Source organism: Miscanthus floridulus, chromosome 11 (assembly GCF_019320115.1).
Source record: "Miscanthus floridulus cultivar M001 chromosome 11, ASM1932011v1, whole genome shotgun sequence".
In the NCBI taxonomy this organism is placed as follows: Eukaryota; Viridiplantae; Streptophyta; class Magnoliopsida; order Poales; family Poaceae; genus Miscanthus; species Miscanthus floridulus.
In genome coordinates, this window is record NC_089590.1 from 71099099 (window position 1) to 71112830 (window position 13732).

Genomic DNA, 13732 nt, shown 5'->3' on the forward strand with positions numbered 1-13732 from the left:
TTTTCATAGTTGTTTTCTTTTGAAACCATGGGAGCGAGGTTTGTTTCCTTCGTAAGGACGGGCGTAGGAACGACGGGTGCTGGATCGCAGTAGACAGAACTATGGGCCCACGTTGGAATGTCACACAAAAAAAATATCCATATTTTATTCTTTTTAGTTGTGGGAGATTCTCTTTGTTCTAAAATATAGCTGCGTTTATGTTTGTTCTAGCCAACCTATCTCAGGTTTAACTAAATTTATATGAAATATATCAAGATTGTCATCAAACTAGAATCATCACACCAATCATGAAATACGTTTTTATGGTGCACTTATGTTATAAGGTGTGTTATAGATGTGAATATTCTATATAAACTTGATCAAACTTGCAAACATAAACGTAGCTATATTTTGAAAAGGATGGTGTATTACAAATGAGGGAAGCCTGATTATTACAGATCCCGTATGATCCCAACCTCAGAATAGTAGGGCCAATCAATTCCTTACAATTACACATGGGTAGAAAATCAATGATTGCTTTGCGCTAATTATTACAGATTCGGGGTGATCCAGACCTCAGTAGGAGTAACGTGGAAAAATCCCTTACTATAACAAATGGGAAGAGCACGCTCAAACTTTTTGCGCTCAAAGTTAATCCTCACACCTCCCCAAACGCAGCCTCGACGAATCCAGTGGAATGTTTCCACCATCCAGGGAACAGAGAAATAGACACATTGAGCCTGAAGCCCAGGAAAATCCTTGGTATGCAAACATGCCGAGTGATTCAATCCAAGGAGCAAAGTATGATCCATCAAATCCTTGTATGAAATCCTCTTGCATCCATTTGATCTGATGCCATCCGGGCATCCATCTGACCGAATTGGAATCTGATGCCATCCGGGCATCCATCTGACCGAATTGCACGAACCTGCAGGAGATCGCCCCACGGTGTAGGCACCAAATGCCTAGTAAGGATCAGTCCTACATGGCGCCTTGCGGCAACCACCACCTCCCTTGTTGGTCCATTCGATCCGTTGATATCCCATTTCTCCACCATTCCATGGAATGTAACTGTGTAGAACCTCCCATCATGGTATGCACAGTCTGCATATCTGTCTTTCTCGCTTACAACTAAAGTTGAAGCCACTTGCCAATTTCTCTGACCTGCCTTAACAAAAGAAAGCCAATCACTGTCACGATGGATGATCATCACGATGTAGTCACCACCTTTGGATGGACTGCAAGACAACACTGCCTTCTGGTAAAACAATGTTCCTAGTTCATTTGAACCAAAGACTCTTCCACCCGTTCCAAGATGGTAACCTTACAAGCTCCCTCCGCTACGGTAGACTGCTTCCACGCATGAGAAATCCGTGATTGGTGGCAGAGGGATAATGCGCGTGGTGAAGGGGTTGTAAAGCACAAGATTCGAGAGTTCGTTTACCAAAACAAGCCATCCATGAGAGGCTCCACAGCACGCAGTAAAGCAGCCGCGTGGAAAACTAACACCGTAGGCCTTGTTACCATCGAGAAGGTGGTACAAAACAGCTGAGGGGCACTCTCCCTGCGCCAACCTTTCCTGAAGGTGGGCCCAAGACAAGATCAATGGTGTGCAAGAACGAGGAACACCGGCGGTCATGGCGGCTGCCCTCCATGTTGTGCAAACTGATGCAAAGTCAAGTGATTGGGGAAGCTCGAGGCGTTGCAGGACGAGGAGGAGGACATCAATTGGGAGGTCGGAGTCGGACCAGCTGGGGCCTGTACAAGTTCCTGCCATAGCAAATATTGGGAATTATATTCAGCACAGATTCATGTGATCAATTATATTTGTTTACTAACAAATATGCCCGTGCGTTGCAACGAAAGAGCAATTTATTTTATTGTCGTCGGTGGCACGAGCAGAGATAGTTTTCACACTCATCGAGTTACAGATAAGAAATTGCTGAAATTCTTCTCCAACTAACTTTCCACATTCAATAGCAAGTTGTTTTCTTCTCTCTCCGATTTTTTTCGTCACATATGTATTTTCTTTGTCCCAGTCGCTTATATCGATTCAGGTCAAACAAGGACACCGTCAACCTGCCACCAACTTAGATATGGCCGCGCCATTTAGGTTGGGGTGGGGGTTGCAATCGCACTAGCCAGCGCTAGCTTTCCCAGGGCTGCCCCAGCCGTGCCAGCTAGCCCCTGGCTGCGGCCGGATCTAGCCTTTGGCGACCCTCCAATTACCTGGACCAAGTTAAGCTGCCGCCATTGGCTCACACTCAACTTAATCATATTTAAACGTGAGTTGTTCTAACTTGTATAAGCACAGCTCATGAATCCGGATCATATACACAACCCAATACATCTTGGAACCGGACTCCGTATCACGCTAGACGTGAGCTGTTCTAATTCGCATTAGCACAAGTTATATAAGTCTGGACGAAAGAAACTACACTATCGGATAGCTAGGGGAAGCGAACCAAAAAAGGGGCTAAAATTTTGGCTCTTTAATTAATAATATGTCAGGTATAGGTAGATCTAGAACATATAAATAATTGGAGCATGGTGAGAGTAGATATAGATATAGATAAAAATTTCAGCAAATTAATTACATAAAAGCATAGATCTATAGATACATCGAAATATTTATACTAAAGAATATTATATTATATGTTTACGGTGTAGCCCTAGTCAAAGGGACTGTAACAAAACTGGTTTGGTATTTTTATGATTTTTATATGATTTTTTATGATTTTTAGAATTCTTAACTGGTTTAAAAGAAAAGAAAACAGAAAAGAATGGAAAAGGCCTACCGTGCGGCCGGTATTTTTGTGATTTTTCTGTGACTTTTTATGATTTTTAGAATTCTAAAGAAAAGGCAACAGAAAAGAAAGGAAAAGTGCTACTGTGCGGTTGGGCCATGGGCTTCGGCCTAGCCCGCAGCGCAACCTGAGGCTGAATCCGAGGCCCACCGCAGTAGGCCCAAGCGAATAAAAGAAAAAATAAAAATGATTTTTTGCATCAGGAACCCTAAATTTGTTTCTAAAATCGCTTAAGCCCTTTTATTATTTCTTTGTCTCTAGTATCTTTGCATCTGGAACCGTTATTTCTTTCACATTCCTCCATTAACCCCTTCTTGTTCTTCCTCTTCTTCTTCCGTACTGAACGCGACTTCGAAAAGAAACGAAGAAAGAAACGACCGGACATAAGAAATAGAATCCGAATAGAGACTAGAGTTGGACGGAAATTTATTAGTTCTTTCACATTCCTCCCTCAACCCCTTCTTCCGCACTGAACGCGACTTTGAAAAGAAACGAGGAAAGAAACGACCAGACATAAAAAAATAGAATCCGAATAGAGATCAGAGTTGGACAAAAATTTATTAGTGGCAGAAATTTTGCCTCTTTATTATTAGGTGTAGATATAAATATAGATATAGAACAGCGAACAAACCCAGCTATAATTCTGTTCGGACAAGGAGTCCCATCTGATAACAAGGGCTAGTTACTTTTCTCAAAGAAGTTGCGCATATCGAATCCAATTAGGACAAGCACCATGCCCACTAAGAAACCTAACAGATCCAGCGACTTTGCAAAAAGAACGGGAGTGTCAGAACTAGAATAGATCTGCGTCATGCAACTCGGACGGAGTAAAGTAGTAAACATGTTTGAATCAATGGGCTAAAGTTTGGTCTGATAGATCAACGTTTGGATGCTAACTTAGAAGGACTAAACATGAGCTAATTATAAATGGCGCGTCTAGCGCCCGGACGTCCGACGCCAGCAGTGCGTCTGAATGCCCCGTGCCTGTGTCCTGATTTGACCGCTTGTGGGGCCAGGGGGGACTATAGCGCCCGCTACAATCAGGAGCAGCCTCACGCCTGACCACGCACTCTGCTGCCCGCATGCTGCTACTGGCGCATCATGCTGATGCTGACCGGCCGCATCTAGCTAGAATAAGGAGGAGAGAGAGAGAGAGAGCAGCCCAGCATACATGCAGCTTCATGCTCCATGTCCAACTTCGCGCTCCACACCTAGTTTGGTGCACGTGGGGACCGCTGCGCCTTGAGGGGACCACATCTTCCTATGGCATGTGTATGTGCACTGCAACATATACAATATCCACATAAAACACTTACAACATATGTTTAAGACAGTTGAAACATTTGAAACATACACTTGCAACATACGTGTATAGCCAGTGTAAGATATGCAACATCCAGATACAACACTTGCAACATACGTATGAATACAGATAAAATGTTTCAAACATACGTCTAAAACACTTGCAAAAAAACACATAAAACACTTGAAAACCATTGCAACACATACGCAACATCCAGATAAAACACTTACAACATATGAGTAAAACATATGCAACAACCAAATAAACACACTTGCAACATATATCTGAAAAAACTGATGAAACATTGGGAAAAAACATTTGCAACATACATGTACAACCATTGCAACATATGCAACATCTCGATTTAATTTTTGCAATATCCGCATGTGTCGGTGTTTTGAGTTGCCACCGACTAGTAAATTTCTAATATTGCGCGTCTGGCTCGGATGGTGTGCTAAGAGGACACGAGGTTTATACTGGTTTGGGTAGAATGTCCCTATGTCCAGTTCGTTGCTGCTGCTCGTGTTAGTAGCACTGAAAGTTCCTAGTAAGGGTTACAAGCGATCGAGAGAGGGACATGTCCCAAGTCTCTGGTGAGAGGACCGAACGGGTGCCAAGAGCTCGGTCGCTTCCCAGCTGTGTGCTTGTGTGTTCTGATCGGTTCGGGGTTCGATGGGTTCCTGTCCCTTTCATGGGGCGCCCTGCTTTCACTTTTAAAGGCCAAGGGAAAGCACAGGCTACAGCGAAGGGAAAAGAGAAGAATCAAAAGAAGAAAAAGTCCTCCAGGATCATGGGGTCCTTTTCCTTCATGAGAGTCCCGCCGACCCTGTAGACATCAATAGGGACAGCTCTATGTCATGGCCCTGTCCGCCACTGGCGTCATGCACAGGCGTCGTCTCCCGGTCATGGCGCTCCACTCTGTCCTGGTGAACGTCATGGTGAACTGACGCGCCTATTAGTGCTCGTACGAGGGTTAGGTAGAACAGCACCGTTACGCCCGACGTTGTTCCTAATGTGAATCCCCAGGTATGGCCCATCATGGCCACGGGTTATATCGGGGTGTGCCGGTCACCTCCCTAGTGTCAGACCTTTGACCCAGACCTATTTGCTTGAACTTAGAGTGGTTGGCGGCAGTATGGGTCTCCGTTGCACGAGATGGATCCCCCGGCCTCAGGGTCGGTCAAGGAGGAGTCCCCCCCAGAGGCCGGGTAAGGCAAAGCACAAACCCAAGGGGCAGGCGAGGTGGAGCCCGCCATCAGAGTCCGGGCGAGATGGGGCCCACCTCCCAGAGGTCGGGCGAGGCGGAGCACAAACCCAAGGGTCGGGTGAGGTGGAGCCCGCCCCTAGAGGCTGAGCGAGGCGGAGCCAACCCTCAGAGGTCGGGCAAGGCAGAGCCTATCCTTAGAGGTCGGGCAAGGCAGAGCCCACCCCCAGAGGCTGAGCGAGGTGGAGCCAGCCCTCAAAGGGCAGGCGAGGCAGAGCCTGCCCTCAGAGGTCGAGCGAGGCAGAGCGTAAACCCGAGGGTCAGGCGAGGCGGAGCCTGTCCCTAGAGGCCGAGCGAGGTGGAGCCCATAGTCTCGGTGTCGGGGAAGGCGAAGCCCGCCCCCAAAGGTCGAGCGAGGCGGAGCTCGCCCTCAGAGGCCGGACGAGGTGGAGCCAATCCTTAGAGGTCGGGCGAGGTGGAGCCCACCCCTAGAGGTCGGGCGAGGCGTAGCCTGCCCTTAGAGGCTAGGCGAGGTGGAGCCAACCCTAAGAGGTCAGGGGAGGAAGAGTCTATGGCCTCGGTGTCGGGCGAGGCGGAGCCCGCCCCCTGAGGCTGGGCGAGGTGGAGCTTGCACACATGGGGGTCGGTTGGAGCTGTAGTTGCGCTCTTGACTGCTCGAATGAATCAATATTGATGGTTATCAGCTCCTCCTCTTCGGGTACCCTAGTATTGGTCCCCGACAACATGAAACAATTGAAACATACATCTAAAACATCTGAAACACTTAAAACATGATCTTGCAACATGTGTGAAAAAAGCATGCAGAAACACTTGAAAAACACATCATCCCCGTACGGGCATGACCTATCTAGTGGGTAACTGCAGTGGCGCAGGCTCATTGGATGGTGCATGCTCTGGCATGCCTGCCGTCGGCCGAGGGAAAGGAGAGGCTGTCGGTCTAGAGAGGGCGCCACCAGCTAGAGTTGAAAGGTCCTAATGGCTAGAGGGGGGTGAATAGCCTATTAAATTTTTTTACAAACAACACTTAAAGCCAATGGGTTAGATAAATATGAGGCGAAGCAAGTTTTGCACTAGCTCTACACTTGTGTTGAAAGCCACCTAGCCGATTATAATTCTATGATCTCTAGTGTACCACACAATGGCTAGGTTGCTAAAACTACCACTAGTGAGCAACCTAAACAAGTAATTCAACTAATTACTTCTATGCTACACTGGAGAGCTACTCTACTAGCTAGGCTACCTCTACACAAGATATCTCTACAAAAGTAAATACAAGAGAGATAGAGGGATCGTAATCGAGCTGGGCAAGCGAAAAATCAATCACAATGAATACCAATAGACACAATGTTTTTTCACCGAGGTTCAATTGCTTGTCGGCAAGCTAGTCCTCGTTGTGGTGATTCACCCACTTGGAGGTTCATGTGCTAATAGGCATCACATGCCTAACCCGTAATCAGGTGCCGCACAACCAACACAAGATGGGGATCACACAAGCCACAAGCAATCCACTAGAGTACATTTTGGCTCTCCACCGGGGAAAGGTCAAGGACCCCTCACAATCACAACGATCGGAGCCAGAGACAATCACCTTCCTCCGCTCGACGATCCTTGCTGCACCAAGAAGTCTAGGTGGTGGCAACCACCAAGAGTAACAAGCAAAATCCACAGCGAAACATAATCACCAAGTGCCTCTAGATGCAATCACTAAAGCAATGCACTTGGATGCTCTCCAATCTCACCAAATGATGAATCAATCAATCTAGATGAGTGAGAGAGGAATGGCTAGGCTAACTAGGGTGTATTCTCAATAGAAATGACCAAGAGTGTGAGCCATGGCGGCCATGGGCTTAAATAGAAGCCCCCACGAATTAGAGCCATTGGGCTCAACACAGAGCACTCTGCGCGTTGACCGGACGTGCCGGTCGGGTTGACCGGATGCCCGACACCTAGTGTCTGGTCATGCATCGACTACCATGTGTCGCCTCCTTGAAACATGAGCCGCTGATCTCCAACGGTCGAGACGAACGCGCCAGCGCAATAAGTCAGGGCTAGACGCGCCACGGCAAGACCGGACGCATCGTTGCAATGTCCGCTCATGCACGCGCCCACGCCACCGTGCCCGCAACCTGATGCACTGCCAGATGATCGAACACTCACCTAGGCAGGGTTCGGTTGTTTCCAGTAAGGGTCTAGAGAGGGCAAATCATGACTTGACGCGTCCAGCCATGGTTGACCTGACGCTCTCAGCGTTCGGTTCTCTCTGGCCAACACCACTGCGTTAGGTCACCATACGTCAGTGTTGATTGAACTCACCTTCACTGCATCCGATCGTTCTCCTTCTTCATCGTCTAGTCACAAGACCAATAGCGCGCCTCACTGCACAACTGATCGGACGCGTAGGTCTAGGGTCCGGTCCTACGTCCGATCAACACCAGTGGCCTTCTCGACTTCATCAACTTCTCCACCCTTGCTAAAATGTGCCAACCACCAAGTGTATCACCTTGTGCACGTGTGTTAGCATATTTTTACAAACATTTTCAAGAGTGTTAGCACTCACTAGAATCTAAATGTATATGCAATGAGTTAGAACATCTAGTGGCACTTTGATAACCACATTTCACAATGAGTTTCACCCCTTTGAATAGTATGGCTATCTATCCTAAATATGATCACACTCGCTAAGTGTCTCGATCACCAAAACAAAGAGCTCCTATCAAATATACCTTTGCCTTGAGCCTTTTATTTTTCTCTTCTTCTTCTCCAAGCCCAAGCACTTGATCATCACCATGACCATCACCACCATCTTCATGATCTTCACCCATTTGCTCCTCCACATGGAATGTGTACTGACCTATCTCATGATCACTTAGAGCAAAAGTTAGTATATAGGGTTTTATCAATTCACCAAAATCAAACTAGAGCTTTCACGGGTAGGGAAGGGTCAGCGGCTTGCTTGAGCCCAGGCGCTAGTGCCTGCTCCTACGGGATCTGCAGTGCCTCTCCAAGGTCACGGTGGGCACGCGCCCGTTGGTGCCGAGCGAGGGTCTACGCTAGTGTGCCCTCTGGGAAGACGAGATGGGGATGGGACGGTGCCCGTGCTTGAATGCCTCGAGCCATGGGCGGAGCAGCACCATAGGGGATGGGGTGGCAGGGGTTGGCGGCGTCACTGGAGCCAGAGACGGAGACTGAGATGGGGCCGCGTCCGACGGCTAGTCTAGGGCCTCGTCGGCCATCGCAACGATGCAAGAGGGGTGTGGAGGAGGGGGAGATCTAGGAGTGTGGTGTGGGAATGGCGAGGGTCAGAGGAAGTGACTCGATGCGAGCCTTTTTTCTTTGGCATGATCGCTCTATTGGGACGTAGGCCTAGGCGCGCGACGTTTCGATGGGACAGACGCCAGCGTCCTATCATTATCGAATTATAAAACTAATTACACAGGAGTAGGCTAATTAGCGAGATAAATCTATTAAGACTAAGTAATCTATGATTACCACGTGTTACTGTAGCACCATATTATCAAATCATGAACTAATTAGGCTTAATAGATTCATCTCGTAAATTAGCCTCCATTTATGCAACTGGTTTTGTAATTAGTCTATGTCTAATACTCCTAATTAGTGTCAAACATCCCATGTAACAGGGACTAAAGCTTAGCAGAGGGTATCCAAACACCCTTTGCACCAAATTTACCTCGTTCTTTGTCAGATCGGCTTCGGATCCTGACACAACGCACAACGCACGCGAGTCGAGCTCTTTGCACTGCGGCAGTGGTGGAGATGGCGGCAAATTTGGAGGACGTGCCGTCATTGGATCTGATGCATGAGTTGCTCCGTCGCATGAAGTGCAGCTACAAGCCAGACAAGCGCCTCATCCTTATCTGTACGTGAGACCCTCCCGGGAACACCGTGGCTTGCCGCAATGCCACCGCTGGCACTCTGGTTTCGCCGAAAGTTTTCTCCTTTCCCATGAAATATTGGTCAATCCCTATTTCTCATCTTACATTTGTGGCAAAGAAATATGTCTTCATTTTGTAGTGAGTGGGTTGTCCACGATTTTCTAACAGAAGGAAGGTTTCACTGGCTGAATAGCATGTGCTAGTCGGTTAGGTCTCTGCTATTCAGTTTTGATGATTTTGTCTTAAATTTAGAATTCTTCAAGGATTAACATAACAAATATAGAAGTGAGGTAATCTTGGTTAGCTTGGCCTGATGTGGAAGCCTTTTCTTCATGATAATATAAGATGGGGTTGCCGAATTTTTTACAATTTAGCTCTTTTTTTTAAAAGTTTCTCATAAATAGACCCCTGGCGGAAAGAATTTAGAAAATGGACCCTTAGCTCAGCGCCATTGATGCTGGCGCTGAGCTAACACGTCTCGGAGCCAGCGTCCCTGGCGCCGAGGTCATGGGCTCGTTGGATGACATGGCAGGGAGCTCGGCGCCAGTCACTTTGGCACCGAGCTCGGCACCTACCTATGCCCCATGCCTCTCTTCCTCTCTTCCTCTCCCTCTCTCGCCTAGGCAGAGCCGAGCCGAGGTTCGTCGCCACCGCCGCTGTCCGTGCCCGCGCCAGCGCCAGCCGCCAGCCGCCTCCACTGGCTGCCATCGCTCGCGCCCGCACCGTGCCATCGCCTCCCCACCGCCTGCGCCGCGCCAGAGGCCGCGCCCGCGTCGCGCCACCGCACGTGCTTATATGCCCGTGCCGCGCCACCGTGGCCGCCCCGAGGCCATCCCGCGCCTCGCCGCTGCCACTGCGCCGCAGCCAATGCCCTTCCGCCCGCGTCCCGATCCCCTCGCCGCGCCCTCTCCTTGCCTTGGCCTCGCCCCGCCTTGCCGCCCTCCACCGCCGGCCTTGGCCACGGCCGCCGTGCCTCCCGCGCCCGTCGAGCTGGACTCGCCACGCGGAGCCCCGGGCATCCCGCGCCTGCCGCGCGCCACCGCTGTCGTCGGCCGCGCCACCGTTGTCGTCGGCCGCGCCACCGCTGACCCCGCCACCTGTAGCGGCCGGCCGTGCCACCGCCGGCCCAGATCATCGGCCTGACCCACGCCCTTCGTCCGCTATGACTCCGTCGACGTCCGCAGATCAGTCGTTGGAAAGGTAAAAATTATGAATATGCAATGTACCTACTTAGTTGGCATTTGTTTGGTTTAATACCTAAGGCATGTTAGGTTTAGTCGAAGGAAACTCTGTACCCATGTTCGGTATATGTACTCACATGCCATTTCATGTGTTTCATGTGTTGATTTATATAATGTCGTACGTCGTTAAGTTTTTTTGCAGCAAGTGTTCACATTTCAATACGTCCATATCATTAAGCGGAATATTAAGACCATAAATAATGAAAACAACCACATAATGAAAAGTTCAATACTATGCCACATTACACAACATATTAATACTAGAAGTACGTGCTGACAGTAGATATAGGGGCAAATGCACTTTCAAATCCTCAGTCTGAAACATACTTAGTAAGCAACTCATCATCCTAGTACCAGTCCTCTACCACAACCCTGTTGCTGTGGCTAGGCTCACCTGTGTTGCTCTGACCTACCTGTCGTCTGTAGTAAGCGGCCTCCGCTTCATCTACAGCCGCTGCGGCCTGAGTGAAGAACGCGTCGTCATCCTCCTCCACCTGTAAGCCCACCTCTGCTAGAGCGATGAGCTCGCTCAGTCTGCCAGTGTCGTCCTCAGCCTCCTTCGCCTGCATGCCCGCCTCTGCTAGAGCGATGAGCTCGCTCAGTCTGCCAGTGTCATCCTCAGCCTCCTGCGCCTACATGCCCGCCTCTGCTAGAGCAATGAGCTCACTCAGTCTGCTAGTGTTGTCCTCATCCTCGCCCCCCTCATCAGACAACACAATCGGTGATTGAACGGTTCGACCAGCTCGCGATCTATGCTCAATTAACTTCTTCTCCTCATACCTTGCACAAGCCACCTCTGCGGCATGTTCCTCGCTGCAACCAATCCCTTCATGTATAAAATGCAATCAGTTAGCAACGCGATTATATTACATTTAAAATCAGACAACGAAAAAAATGCTTTCAAGCACTCACTGGCACATAATGTAGTAACATGCTCGTTCAAGACCTGCATCTGTACTCTTGTCTCCTCCCTTGACTCATTCCTTGCCTTCTTCTCCTCTAACGTCATCCACCTCTCCAATCCCCATTTGTTAAGCCCAACATCGATCGGGTTACAAATATCGCGCTGTCTAGCAAACTCACGCATCTTTTCTTTGTGATGTTTAACGAATAGGTTGATGTAGTCAGGTCCATATCCCCTCTTCCGTGCAATTAGTTGCCTCTTCTTCAGTTCATCCAAGAACTTAGCTTGACCATCATAACATTCCCACCTACATTTCCTAGTGCTCTATTCAAAAGAAATATTATATCATATATGTCTTAGCAAAAGAAACAAAATACAATTTCATGTTTACCACAAAAATAACGAACCTCATCATACTCAATCATATAGCCACAATAATGGCCTATTCCAAGCTCCGAAGGGACTAGGCCATAGTTGGATTTAACACCACATTCGCACATGACAAGAGGTGCTTTGTAGATTACCCTTTCTTTCTTCTTTTCCTTAACCCTCCGCGGTTCTTCCGGCCATTGGTTCTTAGGACCATACAACCATTCCTTGAAATGACACTTCATCATTGAAAACACCTAAATAATGAGACATTAGTATATGAACACATATAGCTCAAGATTTGAACACATACACTTTGCACTTACTTCATGCTTGTTTAGACACACAAACTCCAACGTATTCTCAGGGCTTATCACAGATTGATCTCCACAATCGCACAAAGGAGGTTCCTCGAGTCGTCTAACTACGGCTAGGTGCTTCTCCTTAGCCGTCATTGGTAGAGGGTTAGGGGGGGGTGGAACCCACCGCTTGAAGTGCTCACGTGGATGTCTCCCTCTAAACCAATCGTCGAAAAGGAGGTACCTAGGATCAAACTTGTATGCACCGTCGATCCACTGAAAGAAAAAGCACCTCTCATGGTCCTACACAACGAGATTCCAATATAATATTAGTAGCATACTTACACAAATAAAGAAAAAGGATAGTAGAAATAATTTCTTACATTAAAACGACTGCATGTGTAGAAGCAACGCGCCGCTGTGTCTGGATGTTGAAATTGAAAAACATGGGCCGGGAAACCACAGTCACAGTTAGGGACAGGGAGGTCGGGAGGGACGGGGGCATCTTTGCTAGACGCGTCGGGGTATAATTCTCAAGGACGACCCCGTTTTCGCCAAAACTCCTCCCGAAACATTTCTTGCATCTAACAAAACAGATGTAATTTAACAAACATAAATCAAACATCACAAATAAATGTCAATGAGAACCATAACTACAATACAACCAATTTTGTTCTAAGAACCGAAAGCAGTTAACATTAAACCCTAAACCTAGGGTTTCCTATTTGATGAACAACAATGAACCAAAAGTGATGACGATTATTACGTTCAAAAATCCGACTAATATATATACCGAATCGATGCGAAAAAAAACTAGGAGGGGAGAGAGGATACCTTGCTCTCAAAGATCTACGGATCAAATCAAGGTTTTCAAGGTCCAATATGCCGATTCATGAAGTGGGGAGAGAAAAAACCTGAGAGGGAGGAGAAAGAAGAGGAAGAATGCTCGGGCAGGAAGGTTGGGCCGGGGTTAAATGGCAGGGAGCTCAGCGCCAGTCACTCTGGCGCCGAGCTCGGCACCAGAGTGACTGGCGCCGAGCTCCCTGTCATGTCATCCACCGAGCCCAGGACCTCAGCGCCAGGGACGCTGGCGCCGAGACGTGTTAGGCACCGAGCTAAGTGTCTATTTTCTGAATTCTTTCCGCCAGGGGTCTATTTGTGAGAAACTTTCAAAAAAAGGGCTAAATTGTAAAAAAAATTGGATGGGGGTGCCCCATTGTGCATGCAAGTAAAGACGCTACTATGATATGTCACTTTGTATTGTTTATTTAAGTTTTTTTTATTCCATTGAGTATGTATTGTCGTCCATATTTTTGTAAGCCTGAGATTTTGGAGCTGCATAATATGAATCTGATGGCTCATCTCGTCCCCCACCGCCACCACCACCACCGCCCCTACCCTCGCCACCTCCACAACCACCTCCACAGCCCCCTGCCACCACCCCCCACCAGCTCCCCGCCCTATCGACCATGGGCCGTTGAAGCCGCCCGCTGAACGTCGTCCTGATGCCCCTGACCTTTCTGCCCGCCCTCGCCGCCTCACCGTGATGCCTGCTCCAACCCGCTTTGACATCCAGAACTAGCTGCTTGCTGACTTCCATGACATGGTGGTCCCCAACCTCCTTGCTCCATCTTCGGCTACGGTGCCTATCTGGGTAACGCCCCCTTCCTGTGATCCTCGTTTCAATGGGTTTTTCATCAAGAATGTGTTGC

At 48.4% G+C, this 13732-nt stretch overlaps 1 pseudogene; it reads right to left on the reverse strand.

Moving 5' to 3' along the window:
* Positions 1–530: 530 nt before the first annotated feature.
* On the reverse strand, positions 531–9915 carry LOC136492166 (probable F-box protein At4g22165; annotated as a pseudogene).
* Between the last annotated feature and the right edge of the window lie 3817 nt (positions 9916–13732).